Source organism: Myotis yumanensis, unplaced genomic scaffold (assembly GCF_028538775.1).
Source record: "Myotis yumanensis isolate MYYU_CA2020_CCGP unplaced genomic scaffold, mMyoYum1.0.hap1 SCAF_1, whole genome shotgun sequence".
NCBI classification, from domain to species: domain Eukaryota; kingdom Metazoa; phylum Chordata; class Mammalia; order Chiroptera; family Vespertilionidae; genus Myotis; species Myotis yumanensis.
The window spans coordinates 7,697,634-7,718,038 of record NW_027223752.1 but is presented as its reverse complement, the minus strand read 5'-3'; the positions used below and the strand labels follow the sequence as shown (position 1 = coordinate 7,718,038).

The following is a 20,405-nucleotide window of genomic DNA, read 5'->3' as shown; positions in this document are numbered from 1 at the left end:
AATCCCATATTTATAATTCACGATAGTTGGCATCTTGGACTATATTTCACATTCTTGATGACACATGAATATTTGAGAGAAAAAAATCTCAAAGACACGAACTGTTTCAATGTATTACTCACATTGGTCTCTACTCACTACACAAACAGGCAACCATAGAGGGCGTGACCACGGATGATGCTTCAATCTGCTCAAATGCGTCCATTCTAAGGAATACAGAATAGAGCAGAAGGTGAAAAAATTGAGACCTCCTCTAAATTGACCCTTTTCCCCCTTATTTTATTTTCTCAATCATAAAGGCATATACACATATATTTACTACATGTGTATAATTTATACACATATATAAACATAAATATAAATTAATGATATGACTCCTTAGATAAATAATGCCCTTTGTCCATTGATTTATCAGATTTTTCAGTTTATATTAATATTTCTTGCCTCACCATATTTATTCATAGTTGATAAGAACAACTTAGTGAAGCCTTGTTTCCTTAGTGATATATTTGTTTATTGGTTTTTATCATTGATTCATTGATATTAATAGTAATATACTAGAAATATATTAATCCAAAATTACAAGACCAATAGGAACAATTGCCAGAGAGGAAATAGATTAGATTTTCTTTTGTTTTAGACCTCAGACTTGCAGACACATAGCAATCATAGTACTTGCTTCATATGCCATTAGTCATCATCATTGGTCCAGTTTTGGGCCCCCTTTTCTTCATTCTCATCTATATGTTTATACATTAATTCATCAATCGACTAATAATAATTAAATACATATCAATGAATCACAAAAGATCAAGAACAAGAGCCTAAAAATCTTTATCTTTTTTTAAGAATCATGGGCTAATTGAATTTTATTAATCATCTTCATAATTTAAAAGATAGATTAGTCAACATAATATTTCATATATTTCCAACTTAATTATCGGAACATAGTTGGTATTTTTCCTTATATTGAATATTTTAAAATATATACACAGAGAATACCCCAAACAAACCACCCAAAGTGAGATGAAGACATTGAAAATTACTCACGTTGGTCTTCGTGCTCCTACAGGCCAATAGAAAGATCACTGACCAAGGCATAACGCTTTATTCAGCTTGGGTGTGTCCATCTAAAAAGTAGAAAGCAGAATAGATAACACGATTGAGATATTTTCTCTATTGGTCTTTGCATTTACATTAAATTATTTGGTGATTAAGTTATAAATTATTTTGGGGTAATTTTATTAAACTTCCCACTAACCCCAATATTGCTCATTATTTCTATCATCTTTAACTTCCTCAGCTAAAGGTATGTTGGACCTCAGAGTTAAAGAGTATTCACCATCAATGACTCATACGCCACCAGTAGTCATCATTGGTCCAGGGTTAGCCTTTTTTATCCACTCTCATTTATGTTTATTAATTAATTCATCAATTTATCTGATCGTAATGAAATAAAAAAATATGAAGCACAACAAAACTTAAGAGCATGAGCCTGTACTAGTCCTATATCTGTCTATAGGATCATTTATGACATCAATATGTCTTTCATTAATCATCCTCAAAGTTTCATATAGGGATCAATCACTATAATGTTACATATAAATTCCATATTTAATAGTGGACCATGGTTGGCTTTCTTTGGTTATAATTCACACTTTTCAAATACAGAGTATATGTTCATAAAACTCACATTTGTTTCTATGCACCAAACAGACAGACACCAGACATCTTGAGACCATGGGAGAATCTGCAGTTCAGGCCCAGTGCATCCATTCTGAGACGTGCAAAGCACAGAGGGAGATGAAAAGTTAAGACTTTCTCTGCACTAACTTTGCTTTCTGCATTTAACTTACTCAGCAACTTAAATATTTACTCATTTTCATAACTTACAATGCTTCACACATTTATATTAATTTACTTGTATGTGTTTTTTAGTTCTTTCACTAATCTATGCTCATAGAATCATTATCCATGAACACAAAAAGTGAAGAACATAATCTTTGCATGTTACTAACATCTATCACTATGGTCATTTCCAACAGAGGAAATAGACTAGATTTCTTATTGTGTTGGACCTCAGAGTCCCGACATACAGTATTCATCATCCATGACTCATACCCCACCAGTCGTCATCATTGGTCCAAAATTGGTCCTCTTCTTCTCCATTAATTTCTAATTTTCTTTATTAATTAATTTATCACTTCACTAATAAATAGATAAATCACAAAAACTTAACAAGATTTTTAAGTTTTATAGCCATGTGATCATTTATTAGCTTGATTACATATTTTATTAATCAATATTTTGCAAATATTGATTAATCAGCACAATGTTCATCTGGCATATGTTACTATGACATCATGAGAATGTCATATTTATCATTGGGCCATGGTTGGCCTTCTTGAATTCTTTTTACAATACAGGGAATACCCTTTAAGAACTACCCAAATCAAGACAAAGTCTTTGACTATACTCACATGAGTCTCCATGCTGCTAACACATGGAGGGAACTAGAGAGCTTCTGACCATGAAAGATGATTACATCTGCAGGGAACGATCATTCTGAGAGTACAAAGCAGAACAAATGATTAAAATATGGAAATATTCTCTTCATTTATCCTGAATTCCTCCTGTCATTTTATTAGACATTTAAGTCTATATTAAATTATGATATTTTTTCTTGAGAAAACAATGTTGAAGAAGGCACAGAACAAATAAGAGCATGGACTGTTATTTGTAGTGTAGGTATCATTCCTTAGATAAAGAGGTAATGCCTTTAAGACATTTATTTCTTAATGAACTTCAGTGTTTTTAATATATAGTAATAGTATTTCTGGCCTCACCATATATTTACATAATTGGACAAAGCTTCACTCTATTTATTCATATATTTATATTAATTCTTTCCATTTATATTAATGAAATTAAATATCATGAACACAAAACTAAGAACAAAATCCTTGAATATTCCTAACATCTCTCCATAGGACTATTTCAACAGAAAGTACAGATTAGATTATATACTGTGTGAAATAAACAGGCACATAGTATTCATCATCCATGACTCATACTCCACCAGTCATCACCATTGGTCTGGATTGGCCCTCATTATCTTCAATTGGGTCTACATGTTTTTACTAATTAATTCATCCACTAATAATAATAAAATAAATGCCTACAGGCCATAAAACTTGAAACTAGATCCTTGAATATTTCCAGTATTTCTCTACAGAATTACTTCCCACTAACAGTATAGATATACTTATATAAATCCTATATTGTCAGTAGGAAGTAATTCTGTAGATATATACATATATATATATATATATATATATATCTTTCATTAATTGACTCCAATGCTTGCTATATAAATGAATATAAACTTTAACCCCGTTTGCAATTGAAGCTGACTAAATTGTGTCTCTGTAAAGGGAGGTTAAAATGAACTGTGACTCAGAATTAAAATTGAATAATACATTTTACATTAATTAATTGAATAATTAACTCTTAAAATGAATAAATGGTCTTACTTTTTTTTCCTTAGTTGACCTCAGATGTGCTAAATTGGCACACACATAACCTTCATTCATTTTATTTGTATATGTAACTATTTATTTCCTTTCAATAAGAGTTAAGACCCTATGCCCTAGCTGGTTTGACCACTGGATAGAGAGTCAAGGGTCCTGGGTTTGATTCCAGTCAAGGGCACATGCCTGGGTTGCAAGCTCAATCCCCAGTAGGGGGTGTGCAGGAGGCAGCCAATCAATGATTCTCTCTTATCACTGATGCTTCTCTCTCTCTCTCTCTCTCTCTCTCTCTCTCTCTCTCTCTCTGTCTCTCTCTCCCTTCCTCTCTAAAATCAATAAATATATATATTTTTTTTAAGAGTTAAGACCCATGACAAACCACCAAGTCAGAAGTGATTCCTTTGAGTGTAACTAATATTTCTACATTCCTTTAATTGACTAATGTGTGCATTCATTCTGTAAATGCAAAGCAAATATAAAAATAGATTAGATTAGATAGGCAGATAGATCAGCATAGAGTCAGATTTTTTAAACTGATCTAAGTCAACAATATTTGACTAAGAATAAACCTTAGTGTTTGTTATATATTAAAATTTTGAATGGCTTATTGATCAATTGCTTCAAATATTAAATTTAACTTATATAATGAACACCTTTGAAACCAACATCAGACAAAAGAATAATGTCAACTTATTCTTTTACACATAATAATATCATTAATAGAGAAACAGGATAATATTAATGCCTGTCCATATATTCATTGGGCACAAAAAGAAAAGACCAAATAATCTTTTCTATTCTTTTTAAATTAAAAAAATAGTGAAGATCATTGAATTAATCCTAACTGGTCATGTGACACATTCAACATAGTCTGTGTCTAAGTCCTCTCAATTATGCAGTGATTTAATCAATGATTAGTTTAAGTTGATGTTTTGCCCTTTTCTATAAAACAAAAACCAATAACTCAGCCCAGAAAAATAACATCGGCTCTTATATCCATTTATCTAAATGCTCTTTACCCAAAAGGATCAGCTCTAATAAATTTATTTATTTTACTGCAACAGTGCTTCAGAAATGTATTAACAATGATTTTATATTATATATATTACACTCCATATTCTCATACTTGAATCAGGAATAATCCATTTTCTCTTTATTCATTTATATGTTTCTTCAATGATTCATTCATTGATTTAGTGAAAATACAATACTCAGAAACCCAACAACAAACTCCTTCATATCCGTAACTTCTAGTGTAATCTCATGTGCCATCCAGATCACAAAGAGGAATGTTCTGGTGATGGACCCCAGAGTACAGGGTTTCATCAAAATGCTAGATTTCAGAATGATCCAGACACACTGATCATTGACCCAGGGTAAACAATCTTTTTCTACATTTATACTTTTGTTTATTGATCCACTAATAGTAATAAAGTCAATATTCATTATTTTTTATAAAAGCCAAGAACATCCTTGACTATGACCAAGATGTCTTTCTAGGCACTTTTGCCATCAACTCAATTTTTTTCTCAATAAACTAGATCTCTTTCTGCATGGCCATTGGTGAGGAACAATTAACATCCTTGCTTCACACCTATCCTATCCCAACTTCCTTCCATCTCCGGATGCACGCCTCCCTCAGTGAGGAGCCATCCAGGAGAACTGTGCATGCTAACATGAATGTGCTATGACTGGGCTCTCCGATACGGTTGCCATTAGCCACAGGTAACTAAGGACTTCAAATGCGGAGAGTGCAACTGAGGAACTGAATTTAACATTCACCTTTCTTTTAAATTTAAATGGTCACATATGGCGAGGGGCAACCAAATTGGACAGTGCAGCCCAAGAATTTATTGCTGGATAAATGTTTAAATCAAATGCAGAGCAAAAATAAGACAGGTTATTAATCAGAGAAAATGTCTTCCATCTTGTTTTTAACCGCAATTGTACTGAATTGGTTTAACCCTTAATCTTTGTGTCATAACACATTCATATTAGGAACGTTAATAAGTTCTTTGACCATAGTAACTTCAGTCTTTAGGTTTCTTACCCTAACAGCCAAGATCTTCATCAGCAGACTGATGACACCAACCGTGGTCTTCAATCTGTGGAGCCAAATATATGCCAAGTTCAAGGCCATGAGCAGTCCATATCTACAGTGATTTGAATGACATTACTTTTGTGGCACTAGGTTAGTCATAGAGTCGATTCAAGTCTCATTCTTATCATTGAAAAATTCAGTCTATATCTATAAAGTGATCAAGGGGGCTGAACAGCCTCAATTTCTGCTAGAAGCTCATTTCCATAAGGAAGAGCGGAGGATACTTTGTGATACTGGACCTGAGCGTTACCGATGGCTTTAATCAATGTTTTTGATTCAGACACCCTCCAAATTCGTCATTGGTCCAGGCTTGGCCCTCTTTATCTTAATTCATTTATACTTTCAGTTTCCCATGAATCACAAACTTCCAAGAACAAGGTCCTTGATACAACTAGGGTCTGTCTCTAGATCTCAGTGTGAACCTTGCTTCATACAATATCTCTGCTCAAAATGGCCCTTGGTTTGGGCAGTGTCCATTTAACTTGGCCAATTTAAAGCATGAAGTCATAGACACTCAAAACCCACAAGGGAACCCCACATCTAGGACACAGACAATGTGTTCCACCTTCTAAGAGCTTCCTCTCAACAGTTAGCCTGGATTCCTACCAACATGAAATACTTAAGTCAACTGTGGTGCAGAAATAATAGGGAATAGCAAACAATTCTCAAAACTAATTAAATGCCTTCCATTGTTTGAAGAAATGAATCTCGGCTGTACTATAATGGGTTAATTTTTTATAAATTTATCTTTATTGTAGAAAGTGTTACAGATCCCACTTTGGGTTTTTTTGTTGTTGTTTTTTTCCCCATTGACCCCCGCCTCTCCGCCCCTCCCAAGCCTTGGCCACACTATTGATTTAATAATAGTGTCCATGGGCTATGCATATATGCATAGAAGTTCCCCGGTAACTATCTCCCCCCTACAAACTACAAACCCCCTTCTTCTCTCTGAAAAGAGGGTTAATACTTTTAGGTACCAAACACATCCCATTTGGGGTCTATACTTGGTTTTCTTGGACTTTATTTGTTTATATAGCTTTGTTCCACTAAACCACCTCAGTGACCACACATGACCAAACCGTATCAGCCAAGAACAGAAACTGTGTTACTCACATTGCCCTTTTCCCACAGACAGAGGTAACAGCTAAGATCTTCATCAATGGGCAAGGACTGAATCCCAGGTGGAGTGTTCATTCACGAGAAAACGCAGATTTTTAAAAAGATGAAAGGGATAAATTGAGATTTTTAAATAGTTGTTCGTTGATCATTACTAAATTATTCATAAACATTGGTTTGTGTCACATTTTCATGAACCCAATAGCCATGTACTTTTCACCTACTGATCTACCATCAAACATAAGAATTACAGCTATTATTAATATATTCATATCTGCCTATATACCCCTACCAAATAGCAAAAAGGACACCACTTTTTATTGGGGAAAAATTTTACCAAATGAGATTGTTTCTTGGAACACTCAGTAAACGTAAATCTATCCACTGGGACATGCTGTGCTTCCTTTCACATATTTATTGATTAACTTATTTATTCAGTTAGTTAATAACTCCAAGGTTAATTTAACTATCTGCTCTCTTCTCCTAAGGGAATCACAAAAGGGCAGAGCCATTGGCTACCAAAAGCCCCACAGATTACACGCAACTTTCTGTCTCAGCACCGTCTGCACTGATGGAACTTGCCACAGTGATGAAAGGTTGCTTATGGGCACTGCCCAATATGGCAGCCACTGGCCACACAGGGCTAAAATGTGGCTAGTGACAATGAGACACTGAATGTTCTTGTTAAATCAATTTGAATTGGAATGCTAATAGAAAGATGCATTTAGCGGGGCCTGGATCTTTGTTATTTAAGTGACTTCATAAGGTGAGGCAGGATTCATCCTGCTCTCACCACATACTGCCTCACTGCCCCGCTTTATGTCTTTCTAAGGGACTGGATATGAAATTATTATTTCACTTGCTTATTATAGCACCTAAGGACAATGGGCGAGGACATGCGTGGAGCTAAATTTATCCATTGGCTTCTTCTATACAAAATGCATTTACATTTTAGTTTTTAAATAAAAAATCAATGAACACAAGGGAATTAGCAGCCACATTTCTCAGTGCTCATATTTAGACCTTTTCCACATTTCAATAACTATCTAATCATTTGCATACTATTGTTATTATTGATTATATTAGATGATTATATATTAAAATAATTTTATGCTAATGTATTTAAAATTTTTTTGGTATATTGCTATTGAGCTTATTATATAAAGTATTATTGATTATTATGCAATTATGTAAGTTTTTGTCCCTTTTTAAAATAAAACCTACAACAGAAACTCACCACCAACTCAGAAAAACAACATCTATCTGCCCGTATGCCTCAAGTCTACTTTATTTGAACTCAAAATTTCAAAAATGTATTACCAATGACCCTCGGTTCATTGGCTCCTCTCCTAATTAGGTAAGGAGCAACCCTCCTCTTTATACTGTACTCATGTGTTGATGTACTTATAATCATATAATTCATATTCATGAACAACAAAACATCAAGAACACGCCATTGAGTTTTCCCAGTTTCCTCTGCAAGCACATTTCCCATTGACGCAGTGGACCTCAGGAGCCGCTGGGTAATCAGAATATTTTTTCAGAATGCCCCAACCATTTCTTCATCATCGATCCAGACTTGGTACTCCGTGCTTTCATTTAATATCTTGTTCTTGACTTATTCATCAGTTTATGAATAATAATACAATCAATGTCCATGAATTATGAAAACAAAACCGAGTTCCTTGAGGATATGAATGTGTCTCTGAAACCAGTTCCCCCAGAGCTGGAGGAGTGGCACCTCAGCATAGGCTAGACCAGCGGTTCTCAACCTGTGGGTCGCGACCCGTTTGGGGGTCAAACGACCCTTTCACAGGGGTCGCCTAAGACCATCGGAAAACACATATATAATTACATATTGTTTTTGTGATTAATCACTGCTTTAATTATGTTCAATTTGTAACAATGAAAATACATCCCGCATAACAGATATTTACATTACGATTCATAACAGTAGCAAAATCACAGTTATGAAGTAGCAACGAAAATAATTTTACGGTTGGGGCCACCACAACATGCGGAACTGTATTAAAGGGTCGCGGCATTAGGAAGGTTGAGAACCACTGGTTTAGAGGCTGTACAATGTGCTGTGCTTAGTATTTTACTAAGACAGGGCAATTCATTGGAGTGAATGGTGGGAACATGAGCTCTGATTATTACTTACATTGATCTCTTCTCTCTTTACTCCAAAGAGGGAAAAAGCAAGACTGTCACCACGAGATAATGATATAATCTGATAGCGTTCATTCTGAGGAGTAAACAACAAATTTTGAAAAGAATCAGTATACCTTGAGCTATTTTAAAGGATCAATAATCAATTAATCAAAGACTTAAGTCCTATTCTAACATTTGGAAAGAGAGAGCATCCACTACCTTATATTTACTAATATGTGCAATTTTATTTTATTTTTTTATATATTTTATTGATTTCGGAGAGAGGAAAGGAGGAGAGAGATAGAAACATCAATGAAGAGAGAGAATCATTAATCGATTGCTTCCTGCACGCCCCACACTGAGGATCGAGTATGCAACCATGTGCCCTGACCAAGAACGGATCTGTGATCTCCTGGTTCATAGGTCAATGCTCGACCACTGAGCCACGCTGGCTGGGCAACATGTGCAATTTTATATTTTAAGTAATATAATGAGCACCAGTGTTGCTAACATTAAAAAGAAACAAACTATTTTTATAGGAATATCTGTCTGTACTTGCTGCACACATAGATAACAGCCAAGATCACCTTTTATGTTGAACTTCATGCAGAACTGGATATATGGCAGATTCAATGCATGACACAATCTCACCAATGGTCCAAGTTTAACTCTACTTAATATACTTATTCAGTCACTTGCTTTACTTAATTACTGTGGGGTAAGAAGACCATCTCTTCATTTTCCTAAAAGAATTCCCCAAAAGTATAAACAACCATCAAAATAGAACTGAAACATTGTTATTTGCCAATGTTTAATGCACCATTGGAAAGTCCTAGAACCCTTGTCTTCCTATGGATGTCGGTTGTGTAAAACATGATGAAGCATGATGTTTACACCCAATTGCATGCTTTCCATTGATGTATTATTGGCTGATTGAAATATAAATGTATACGTTTGTTCATTTATAATTATACTTCAACGTATGTGAGACCACCCACACTGGATAAGTACCTCAATAATATTTACATATGTCCTTAGCCAAAAGAATAGCACAGTGGTTCCTTTAACGAAGGTTTGCTTACACAAAATTGCATTAAAAGGTTGCATTAATCATTACTGTGTTTGTATAAAACAGTCTCATCATTGCACCATGCTCTCTCCCTCAATTCCATAGTTTATTCAATGAAGGATTTATGTAAATGTATTTCCCTTTCCTTAATAAAATGACCAATTGGCAATCTGCCCCAACACAGAACCAAAACATTGCCTCTTAACAGATGACCACATGCTCCTTACTAAGGTGCTAAGAGCCTTGACTACTAATTCATTGGAATTGAGAATTTCAAAATTGCCTTTTAATAATTGTCCATGTTTCATTCAATGGGATAAAAGTAGTGTACATGTATTACTCTTACTTTTCATTCATTGACATATTTCTTTATGTGTGTGTTCATTTTATTATAATAATGCATTCACACCCCAAACCGCAAAGCCCAAGAAAAAGGTTCAGTAGGCTCATTAGGAGATAATGAGGTGTGTCAGAGCAATGGACCTCAGTCTTAGGATTTAATCAAAATTCTTGCTTCAGAAACCCCATGACATTCATCACTGGTCCATGCTGGGAATTTTTTTAAAAATGATGATTACTTTCCTGGTTCACAAATAATAATATAATTACAAAATTCCAAAACAAGATTCTTGAATTTCAGGCTCTTGTCGCAAAGAACTAATAAACTCCATCTCTGCGTAATAGCACTCAAGCTGCACATGGGATGGGACAACATCCCTGCGTTTATATTCAGCGTTCTTCCTGTGTGGCCCTCTCTCATTTCATGTGTCCATATGTCAAAGATGTTTCCATTAAAAATAAGGAAAGCACCTTCTGCAAGTCTCTGCCCCCAAAGAGTTACCCGCCAGCTCTATGCACATGAGAATGTGTGCGTCAACCCTGGCTATATTAAACTGTGCTGAGAATGAATCCAATAACTTCTACATCTTTTAAAATTGCCTCAGTTGTACTGATTTACATTAAACATAACATTTGGATTATAATCCATTCCCATCATTGGCCCACACTTAGAGTGTTTTATTTATTTCATGTATGTAGTACAGAATGATTACTTTAAATTTCTTCAGATAACGCCCATGAACAAACACTCCAAGCAGAGAATGTAAACTAAGGGGACTCACTTATATTACTTTATGCACCGTGCTCACCAAGACAATTCAGCTGTCCCCCGTTCACTCTGGAGAGGAAACAGCAGGTTTTGACTAGATTTAGATTCTTTTTTTTTTAATCAACCCAGTATTAAAGTCTTAGTTTTAAATAATATAACAAACACTACTACATCTACCATGTAGCCCAAGATTAAGATCTATGTTTACAAATCTCCAACTATATGAACATTTATTAATTAGATGGTTATTTAATATACTACTGATTGACTCACTTTCCCTTTCTTTAATATTAGAAAAAAACACCCAGCAAATGACTAAAACTCGAAAACTGCCTAACTACACATGCTAATATGTTCCATGTGAAAGAGGATTATAAACTAAACCTGTTCATTTTCCTTCAGAATTATATTAAGTTCTTTTACTGCACTGTCCCAATTGTTCCATGAATAAGCCTCTTCGTGGTTCATATATATATTTCTGTGTGTATTCATGTATTGATTCTACTGGAAAGAATACAACCTATACCCATGAATCACAAAAGCCCAGACCCAAGTTTATTGAATTTTCCTAACTCCTACTCTTAGCTAATTTCTACAGGGAATATTGACTAGTTCTTTTTCCATGATGGACCTCAGAGTCACAGAGACTTAATGAAAGGGGTGTGTTGACTCAGATACCTGCACCACTATTCATCATCGATCCAGGCACAGCTTTCTATTGCTTCTCTCAATCATGCCCTTTTTAACTGATTCATACATTCATGGATTCATGAATAATAGTAATTATGTAATCAATAAACTCTAATGACACAAAACTGAGAAGGAAAGCCTTAAGTGCAACCAAGATCTGTCCTTGCCCTTGTCCACATGGAGCAAATTGACAATCACTATCCACAGAGTCAGCCAGCACCGTCCTTCAGGTCAGACCCTGACTTATGACTAGTGTCCACCTGCTCCTCTCACTAGTTGGTGTAATCAGTAACCACAGACCTGTCTGTTACCTTAGCCCACAAGTGACAAAACTGACATCTGCTATCTTGGAAGGTACTCTAGCCTCCAACTACGGCCCGCGGGCCACATGCAAATACAAATATTGTATTTGTTCCCATTTTGTTTTTTTACTTCAAAATAAGATATGTGCAGTGTGCATAGGAATTTGTTCATAGTTCTTTTTTAAACTATAGTCCGGCCCTCCAACGGTCTGAGGGACAGTGAACTGGCCCCCTGTTTAAAAAGTTTGAGGACCCCTGCTAGTGACTAGACTAATCATAAACTCTATCTCACAGCACATTCCTATCATCTTCTCAACAATGGCAATCTTACGTTTACTTAAATTTTACTATTAAATAATATGAACACCATTGAGTTCATTGTTCAATACAAAATAAAAACTATACCAATTAATGACCTGTGACTTTATTTGCTACCTACATAGGGAGAGACAAAATAATATTTCTATTGGACTTATTTGTGTAGAATTAGGCATGTTTAATTTTTTCATGGTACAATCTCATCGGTAGGTACAATCTCATCAATCCTCTACTCTATGTACTTATCAATTTATTCACTAGTTTATTTTATTATTGAGGGAATAACAATACCATGTCCTCATTTTTCTAAGGACCCAAAATGGTTAAACAACAATCCAGAACCAAATTATTTTAACTTGGAAAGTTCTAGGTGCACCTTTCAAATAATAGCAGAGCCCAGACTTCGTCCTAGAATATGTGTTGCTGGGAGCAAAGATGAATTGGTATCCTCATGTCAAAATGTGTTCCTACTTGGTCTGTGGTTTGCTGAATGTTCAAACATAGATTAAGATATAAAATTATATTTCTCTCTATACAAAGACTTCAGTCTCTGAGATCTTATTTACTAGATAAAAACACGGAACTTTACCGTCAATAACAGACTTGCTTCTGTTTTGTGCTTTAATAAAAATCAGTAAAAAGGTTAATCATGAGTATTGTCATATAAAACATTCTCATCTTTGGTCTCTGTGCTTGGTTTTCAGTTATGTGGTTATTTAACCAACTATTTATATGAGTAAATGTGTTTCCATTTCCTTAATAAAACAATCAGTCAGCAATCCACCACCAACACAGAACAAAAACTCTGACTGTTAATGTGCAAGTGACAGTGTAAATGGTCCTTTCCAGAGCAGAGAGAGCCTTTACTTTTAATTCTTTGGAAGTTGAGCCTCAGCCAACTTTTAATAATAATCCATGTTTCATTAAGTTTCTTGATAATAGGTGAATGACCTATCCTCTTTTTTCATTCATTTTATTTACTTTTGGATGAATTTTATAATAAAAAATATAATCTATCCCCAAGAATCAAAAAAAGCCCAAACACAAGATGACATGAGTTCATTACTAGTGGACCTCAGAATTGCAGATGGGTTTAATCAAAACTCCTTCAGATACCCCATGGTACTCATCATTGGTCCAAGCATGTTTTTATTCCTTCATGCTTACTTATTCATTGATCCATGAATAACAATACATTCATAAAATTCCAGGAAGATGATCTTCCCATTAGAGTAGATCTCCTTTACAGTGGACCTCAGAGAACATGTGGAATCAATTACATCTATGCTTCATACCAAAGCCACATTGACCATCCATCCTTTGGTGGCTTTCTTTTATTTAATTAGCCCATGTTTTAAAGATGGCTCAGTAAGAGTGGTGAAACCACCATCTTTAATCCCCCTTAAACACTGCATCTTCCATTGGCTATGGGCTGCCACACACATGGATAACAGCCAGGATTATACAAATATGCAAAAGGCTAAGTCATTTGTGGAGGAAAATAATATGTAATATCAAATTTTTCTGAAAAATGAATGAAATGATCCTATCTTTTTTTGATTCCCTCAGTTATCCCAAATTAGATTAGATGTAATTTTTGATTCTGAACATATTCCCATCACTGGTCCACACTTCAGAGTTTTCTTTCTTTTATAATTATTGATTCTTTTGACAAACCACTAAAGATTTGTGAACAAAACATTCCAACCAATGATGGGAACTTCGAGTCTTACTTACTATGGTTTTTATCCACAGAGCTAACTGCCAAGATTCTGTTTCTTCGAAAAATGAAAAAGTCAGCTATCTGGCAGTCACTCTGTGGAGGACAAAGTGGAATTAACCTATATTTTGATGTATGTTAACCACATGGAACTGGATGGCAATAAACTTCGGTCCTCTTTAATTAGTCCAGTATTTTACTTTTAATGGATGCTACTTTTGCAGAATTGAGTATATTTAAATCCTTATTTCACATTTTTAATGACTCATGTTTGATTCTATTGTATATATTTTTATTCATTCACTTACTTATTTAATCACTTATGGGATGATTTAGCCATACGTTCATTATATTTAAAAACGTCAAATTGGTATACCAGTCAGTAATCAAGAACAGAAATACTGTTGAATGCAATGAGCTACATGTCCCTAATCAAAAATGAGAGCAGGCTGAGAATTTTTCTTTCAATAAACATCAGTAGTGGAAACCCAAGGTAATCATTATCATTGTTTCATAAATCATGCTATTCACTGATCTGTGCTTTTTCATATTTTAAATAATTATGATGGGATTTTATTCATTCATTCATTATAATAATACTTCAATATCAGCAAATGCAAAGACATTGGAAATAAATCCTGAATGATACTAATATCTGTCTATCTACTTGATAGTCACAGAAATAATTGAGTCAATTTTGAGATTGTTAATAAAATTTAGTGAGCACAATCTGATCAATGACACATTCCATAACTGCCTGATATTCTATGAGATATGTACTCAATCAAATACTCATTTATGTAAATGTTTCCTGTTTCTTTTAAAAAATGGATGCAGCACAAGCAGTGCTTGGAGGAAATTTTATAGTATTGAATGCATATATTAAAAAAGAAGAACTAAGTGTCAGTTGACAGATGAATGGATAAAGAAATTGTGGTATATACACAGTGGAATATTATTCAGTCTTAAAAAATGAGACTGTCATTTGTAACAACATGGATGAACTTGGAGGATATTTTGCTAAGTGAAATAAGCAAGATACAGGAAGAAAAATGCTGCATGATCTCACTTATATGTGGGAATCTAAAAAAGTTGAATACATTGAAGTAGACAGTAGAACAGTAGCAATCACAAGTGGAAAATGGAGGAAAAAGGGAGATGCTTGTCAGGGTACAAAGTTGCTGTTATGTAGAATGAATAGGTTCTAGAGATCTAATGGATAGCAAGATGATTATAGTTAATAACATATTGTATACTGGAAATTGGCTAAAAGAGTAGATTGCTGTAACAAAAAGAAAAAAGCAAATAAGTAACTACATGGAGAAATAGATACATTAATTACCATGATTACAGTAATACACTATGTGCATGTATATGAAAACACAATATTGTACACACTGGATATATATACTTTTTTAAAGAAAAAAAACAAAAATTAAAAATCAGTAATATACTTTAGTAAGCTAATAAAAGAACAAGTTAAATCCAATTATCCAAAATAAATTATACAAATTAAAGCAGAATCTTCTCTGACCATAATGGTATATAAGAAAAACAAAACAAAACTGAAAAACACGAACACATGGAGGCTAACTAACATATTACTAAACAATGAATAGGATAACAATGAAATCAAGGAAGAAATCAAAAAATCCCTGGAAACAAATGAAAATGAGGAAAAAAACACCAAAAATCTGTGGGACCCAGCAAAAGCAGTCCTAAAAGGAAAATTCATAGCATTATAGTACTACCTCAAGAATCAAGAAAATCTCAAATAAACAATCAAACTTTACACTTAAAGGAACTTGAAAAAAGAATAAACAATGCCCAAATTGAGTACAAGAATGGAAATGATAAAGATCAGAGCAGAAATTAACTAAATCGAGTCTAAAAAAAAACAATACAAAAGATCAAGGAGACCAAGGGTTGCTTATTTGAAAAGATAAACAAGATTGGTAAACCTTTAACCAGACTCATCAATAAAAAAGAGAGAGGACCCAAATATATAACATCAGAAATGAAAAAGGAGAGGTAACATTGACACCAAAGATATACAAAGGATTATGAGAAAATATTATGAACAACTACATGCCAACAAATTGGACCAAGACCATCAGGAAGAAGTAGATAAATTCCTAGAAACAAACCCAAAACTGAATCAAGAAGAAACAGAAAATCTGAACAGACTGATTACAACTAATGAAATTGTAGCAGAAATTTTTAAAAATATACCCCCCAAAAAACAACATTCCTGGACTGGATGGCCTCACAGGTCAATTTTACCAAAAAACAACTAAAACCCATCCATCTCAAACTATCCCAAGAAATTCAACAGGAAGCAAGACTCCCAAGCTCATTTCACGAGGCCAGCGTTATACTAATTCCTAAATCAGATACTACAAAGAAAAGAAACTAGAGGCCAGTATCCCTGATGAACATAAATGCAAAAATGTCACAAAATATTAGCAAATGGAATCCCGCAATACACTACAATGATCATCCAGCATGATCAAGTGGGATTTATCCCTCAGAAGCAAGGTTGGTACAATATGCACAAATCCATTAATGTACTACACCACATTAACAAAATGAGGGGTAAAAAAATCACATGATCCTATCCATAGTTGCAGAAAAAGCTTTGGGTAAAATCAACCACCTATTTATGATAAAAACTCTCAGCAATGTGGGAATGGAGGGAACATAATTCAACATCTTAAAGGCCATATATGACAAACCCACAGCTAACAATACTCAATGGAGAAAAACTAAAAGCATTTCCCTTAAGATTAGGAATAAGGGAAGGCTGGGGTGGGTAGGTGGGTGGAAGAGATCAACCAATGAACTTGTATGCATATACGCATAACCCATGGACACAGACAATAGTGGTGAAGGCCTGCGGCGGGGGCTGGAGGCAGGGGCCCGCTAGAAGGGGCCAATGGGGCCTAAGGGGGACTTATGGAATACTTTCATCATGAAGAGTTTTTTAAAAAGACAAAAAAGAAGACAGCAATGTCCACTTTCACCATTAGTGTTCAGCATAGTACTAGAAGTCCTAGCTATAGCAATTAGACAAGAAAAGATAAAAGGCATCCAAATTGGAAAAGAAGAAGTAAAATGGTCATTATTTGCAGATGACATGATACTGTATATAGAGAATCTTAAAGAATCTACCAAAAAACTACCAGAACTGACAAAGTCAGTAAATTATCAGGATACAAAATAAATACCCAGAAGTTGGTGGCATTTTTATACAATGATAATGAAGTATCAGAAAGGGAAACTAAGAAAACAATCCCATTTATAATTGGATAAAAAATGAAATAAAAATAAATTTTACCAAGGGGGTAAAAGACCTGTGCTTGGAAACTTATATAACACTAAAAAAAAGAAACTGAAGAAAATACAGAGAATAGACTCATGGTTGCCAAAAGGTGAAAGGGCCAAGAAATACAGGTGAGCATTTACAAAATAGTAATGGGGATGTAAAGTACAGCATAGAAATAAAGTCAATAACATTGTAATACCTATGTAACGGTGCGAATTGGGTACTGGAAATATTAGGGGGAACACTTTGTAAAGTATATGATTATATAACCACTATGCTGTATACCTGAGATTACTACAAATTAACACTAAATGTAAACAACATTTTAATAAAAATAAAATCTCAAAAAAATTAAAGCATAAATCAATAAAATTTAAAACAAAAAATAAAAAGAGGAAATGAATGAACCAAAATCTGGCTCTTTGAAAAGATCAATAAAATCACTTAGCTGTTAGTCAGACTAAGAAAAAAAAGAAGACACAAATTACTAATATCACAAATGAAAGAAGATAAATTACTACCTTTCCTATGCACATTAATAGGATAGGCAAAGAATACCATGAACAATTCTATGACCCCCAATTGTGATAACTTAGATGAAAGGAACCTATTCTTCAAAAGACACAATTTGCCAAAATTCATACAAGAAAGAGTAGACAATATGAATAGGCCTATATCTATTAAAGAAATTGAATCAATATTTAATAACCTTCCAAAACAGAAAACATCAAGCCCAGGTGGGTTCACTGGTGAATTCTACCAAATAGTTATGGAAAAAGTTACACCAGTTCTCTACAATCTCTTTCAGAAGATAGAAGCAGATGGAATACTTCCTAACTCATTCTGTGAGGCCAACATTACTCTAATACCAAAACCAGACAAAAACATTACAAGAAAAGAAAACTAAAGGTCAACATCTCTCATGAAAACAAAATGCAAAAATCCTCAATGACCAACTGAAATTTATCTTAAGTATGCAATGTTGGTTCCATATTCAAAAGTCAATTTAACCCATCACATTAACAGGCTAAGGAAGAAAGAACCTATTAACAGATGCAGCAAAAGCATTTGAAAAAATAGAACACCCATTCATGATTAAAAACTCTCAATAACTATGAATGGAGAGGAATTTCTTCAACTTGATGAAGAAACAACCTATAGATAATAACATATTTAACGATGATGGTTTTCCACTAAGATCAGGAACAATGTAAGTATATTCCATTTCACCACTCCTTTTCAACACTGTACTGGAAGTTATAGCTAATGCAATAAGGCAAGAAAAAGATAAGTGGTGTATTATTAGTGAAGAAATAAATAAAATTGTCTCTGTTAACAGATGACATGGTCATTTATGTAGAAAATATAGTCAATTGCTTTAGTAGAACTTGAAATTTAAAACAATACTATTGCCCTGGCCAGTTTGGCTCAGTGTTTAAAGCATCAGAACTTGGACAGAAGGGTCTCGGGACTGATTCCTGGTCAAGAGCACATACCCTGTTTACAGGCTGGATACCCGGCCCCATCAGGGCACATATGGGAGGCAACCAATTGATGCGTCTCTCTCACATCAATGTTCTCTCTCTCTCTCTCTCTCTCTCTCTCTCTCTCTCTCTCTCTCTCTCATTCTTTCTCTGTCTCTCCCTCCCACTCCTGTCCACTCTCTTAAAAAAAAATCAATGGCAAAAATAACCTAGGGTGAGGATTTTTTTTAAAAAAATACAATACTATTTACATTATCACCTGAAAAATGAAATACTTAGGTATAAATATAACAAAATATATTAGATTTAGATGAAAAAAAAACTAGAAAACTCTGATGAAAAGAATCAAAGAAGAACTAAATAAGTGGGAAAATATTCCATGTTCGTGGATAGGAAGACTCAAGATGTCATTCTTTCCAACTTGATCTATAGATTCAATGCAATACTAATCAAAATCCCCACAAGTTATCTTGTGGATGTAGACAAACTGATATTATCTTAAAGTTTATATAAATAGGCAATAGATCCAGAATAGCCAATACAATATTGAAGAACAAAATTAAAGGACTGGCAGTACCTGACTTCAAGACATAAGCTACAGTAACCAAGACGGTGTGGTATTGGCAAAAGAACAGACAAACTGATCAATGGAACAGAATAGAGAGCCCACTAAATAGAGAGAGCCAACTGATCATTGACAAAAGAGAAAAGGTGATACAATGAAGCAGGACAGACAACCTTTCCAACAAATGGTGCTAGAACAGCTGGCTATCGAAGTGCAAAAATAGGAATCCAAACACAGATCTTATACTCTTCACAAACATTCTCTACAAAAGATCATAAGTATTTGGATTAATATATTTAAAGAAACTGTATCTTAAAAAGCTTGTTTAAGGACTATGGTACATCTACACGATGGAATACTATGCTGCTGTAAAAAAGAAGGAACTCTTACCATTTGCAACAGCATGGATGGAACTGGAGAGCATTATGCTAAGTGAAATAAGCCAGTCAATGAAGGAAAAACACCACATGATCTCACTCATTCATGGATAATAAAGACCATTACAAACTTTTGAACAATAATAGATACAGAGGCAGAGCTGCCTCAAACTGATTGTCAAACTGCAGTGGGAAGGCCAGAGAGGGTTGGGGGGCAGAAGGGAGGGGAGTAAGAGATCAACCGAAGGACCTGTATGCATCCATATAAGCATAACTAATGGACATATGACACTGGGGGGTAAGGGAGGGCAGGGGATTGTCAAGGGCGGCGGGGGGTAGGGGGGAGGACACATATGTAATACCCTTTGTAATACTTATTATAATATTTTTTTAAAAAAGAATAAAACAAAAAAAAGAAAACCACCAGTAAAAAAAAAAACTTGTTTGGGGGGGTGGGGGGAGGTTAAAAAAGGTGAAGTGATTAAGCAAAGTAAAAAAACAAACAAAAAACAAAAAAAACTCACAGACACAGTACGGTGACTACCA

General features: G+C 34.4%; 3 non-coding genes and 5 pseudogenes across 3 annotated transcripts; all 8 read right to left on the bottom strand.

Moving 5' to 3' along the window:
- Window positions 1–636: 636 nt before the first annotated feature.
- Window positions 637–711, bottom strand: LOC139000854 (small nucleolar RNA SNORD113/SNORD114 family; annotated as a pseudogene).
- Window positions 712–1,314: 603 nt separating this feature from the next.
- Window positions 1,315–1,383, bottom strand: LOC139000738 (small nucleolar RNA SNORD113/SNORD114 family). Its single transcript, XR_011469692.1, has one exon. It is a non-coding gene; the product is annotated as a small nucleolar RNA SNORD113/SNORD114 family (small nucleolar RNA).
- Window positions 1,384–2,072: 689 nt separating this feature from the next.
- LOC139000763 (small nucleolar RNA SNORD113/SNORD114 family) lies at window positions 2,073–2,146 on the bottom strand (annotated as a pseudogene).
- Window positions 2,147–3,035: 889 nt separating this feature from the next.
- LOC139001055 (small nucleolar RNA SNORD113/SNORD114 family) lies at window positions 3,036–3,099 on the bottom strand (annotated as a pseudogene).
- Window positions 3,100–5,864: 2,765 nt separating this feature from the next.
- LOC139001191 (small nucleolar RNA SNORD113/SNORD114 family) lies at window positions 5,865–5,938 on the bottom strand (annotated as a pseudogene).
- A 4,509-nt stretch (window positions 5,939–10,447) lies between these two features.
- On the bottom strand, window positions 10,448–10,517 carry LOC139001150 (small nucleolar RNA SNORD113/SNORD114 family). The gene has a single exon (XR_011469883.1). It is a non-coding gene; the product is annotated as a small nucleolar RNA SNORD113/SNORD114 family (small nucleolar RNA).
- A 1,186-nt stretch (window positions 10,518–11,703) lies between these two features.
- Window positions 11,704–11,782, bottom strand: LOC139001131 (small nucleolar RNA SNORD113/SNORD114 family; annotated as a pseudogene).
- Window positions 11,783–13,456: 1,674 nt separating this feature from the next.
- Window positions 13,457–13,528, bottom strand: LOC139001010 (small nucleolar RNA SNORD113/SNORD114 family). The gene has a single exon (XR_011469797.1). It is a non-coding gene; the product is annotated as a small nucleolar RNA SNORD113/SNORD114 family (small nucleolar RNA).
- Between the last annotated feature and the right edge of the window lie 6,877 nt (window positions 13,529–20,405).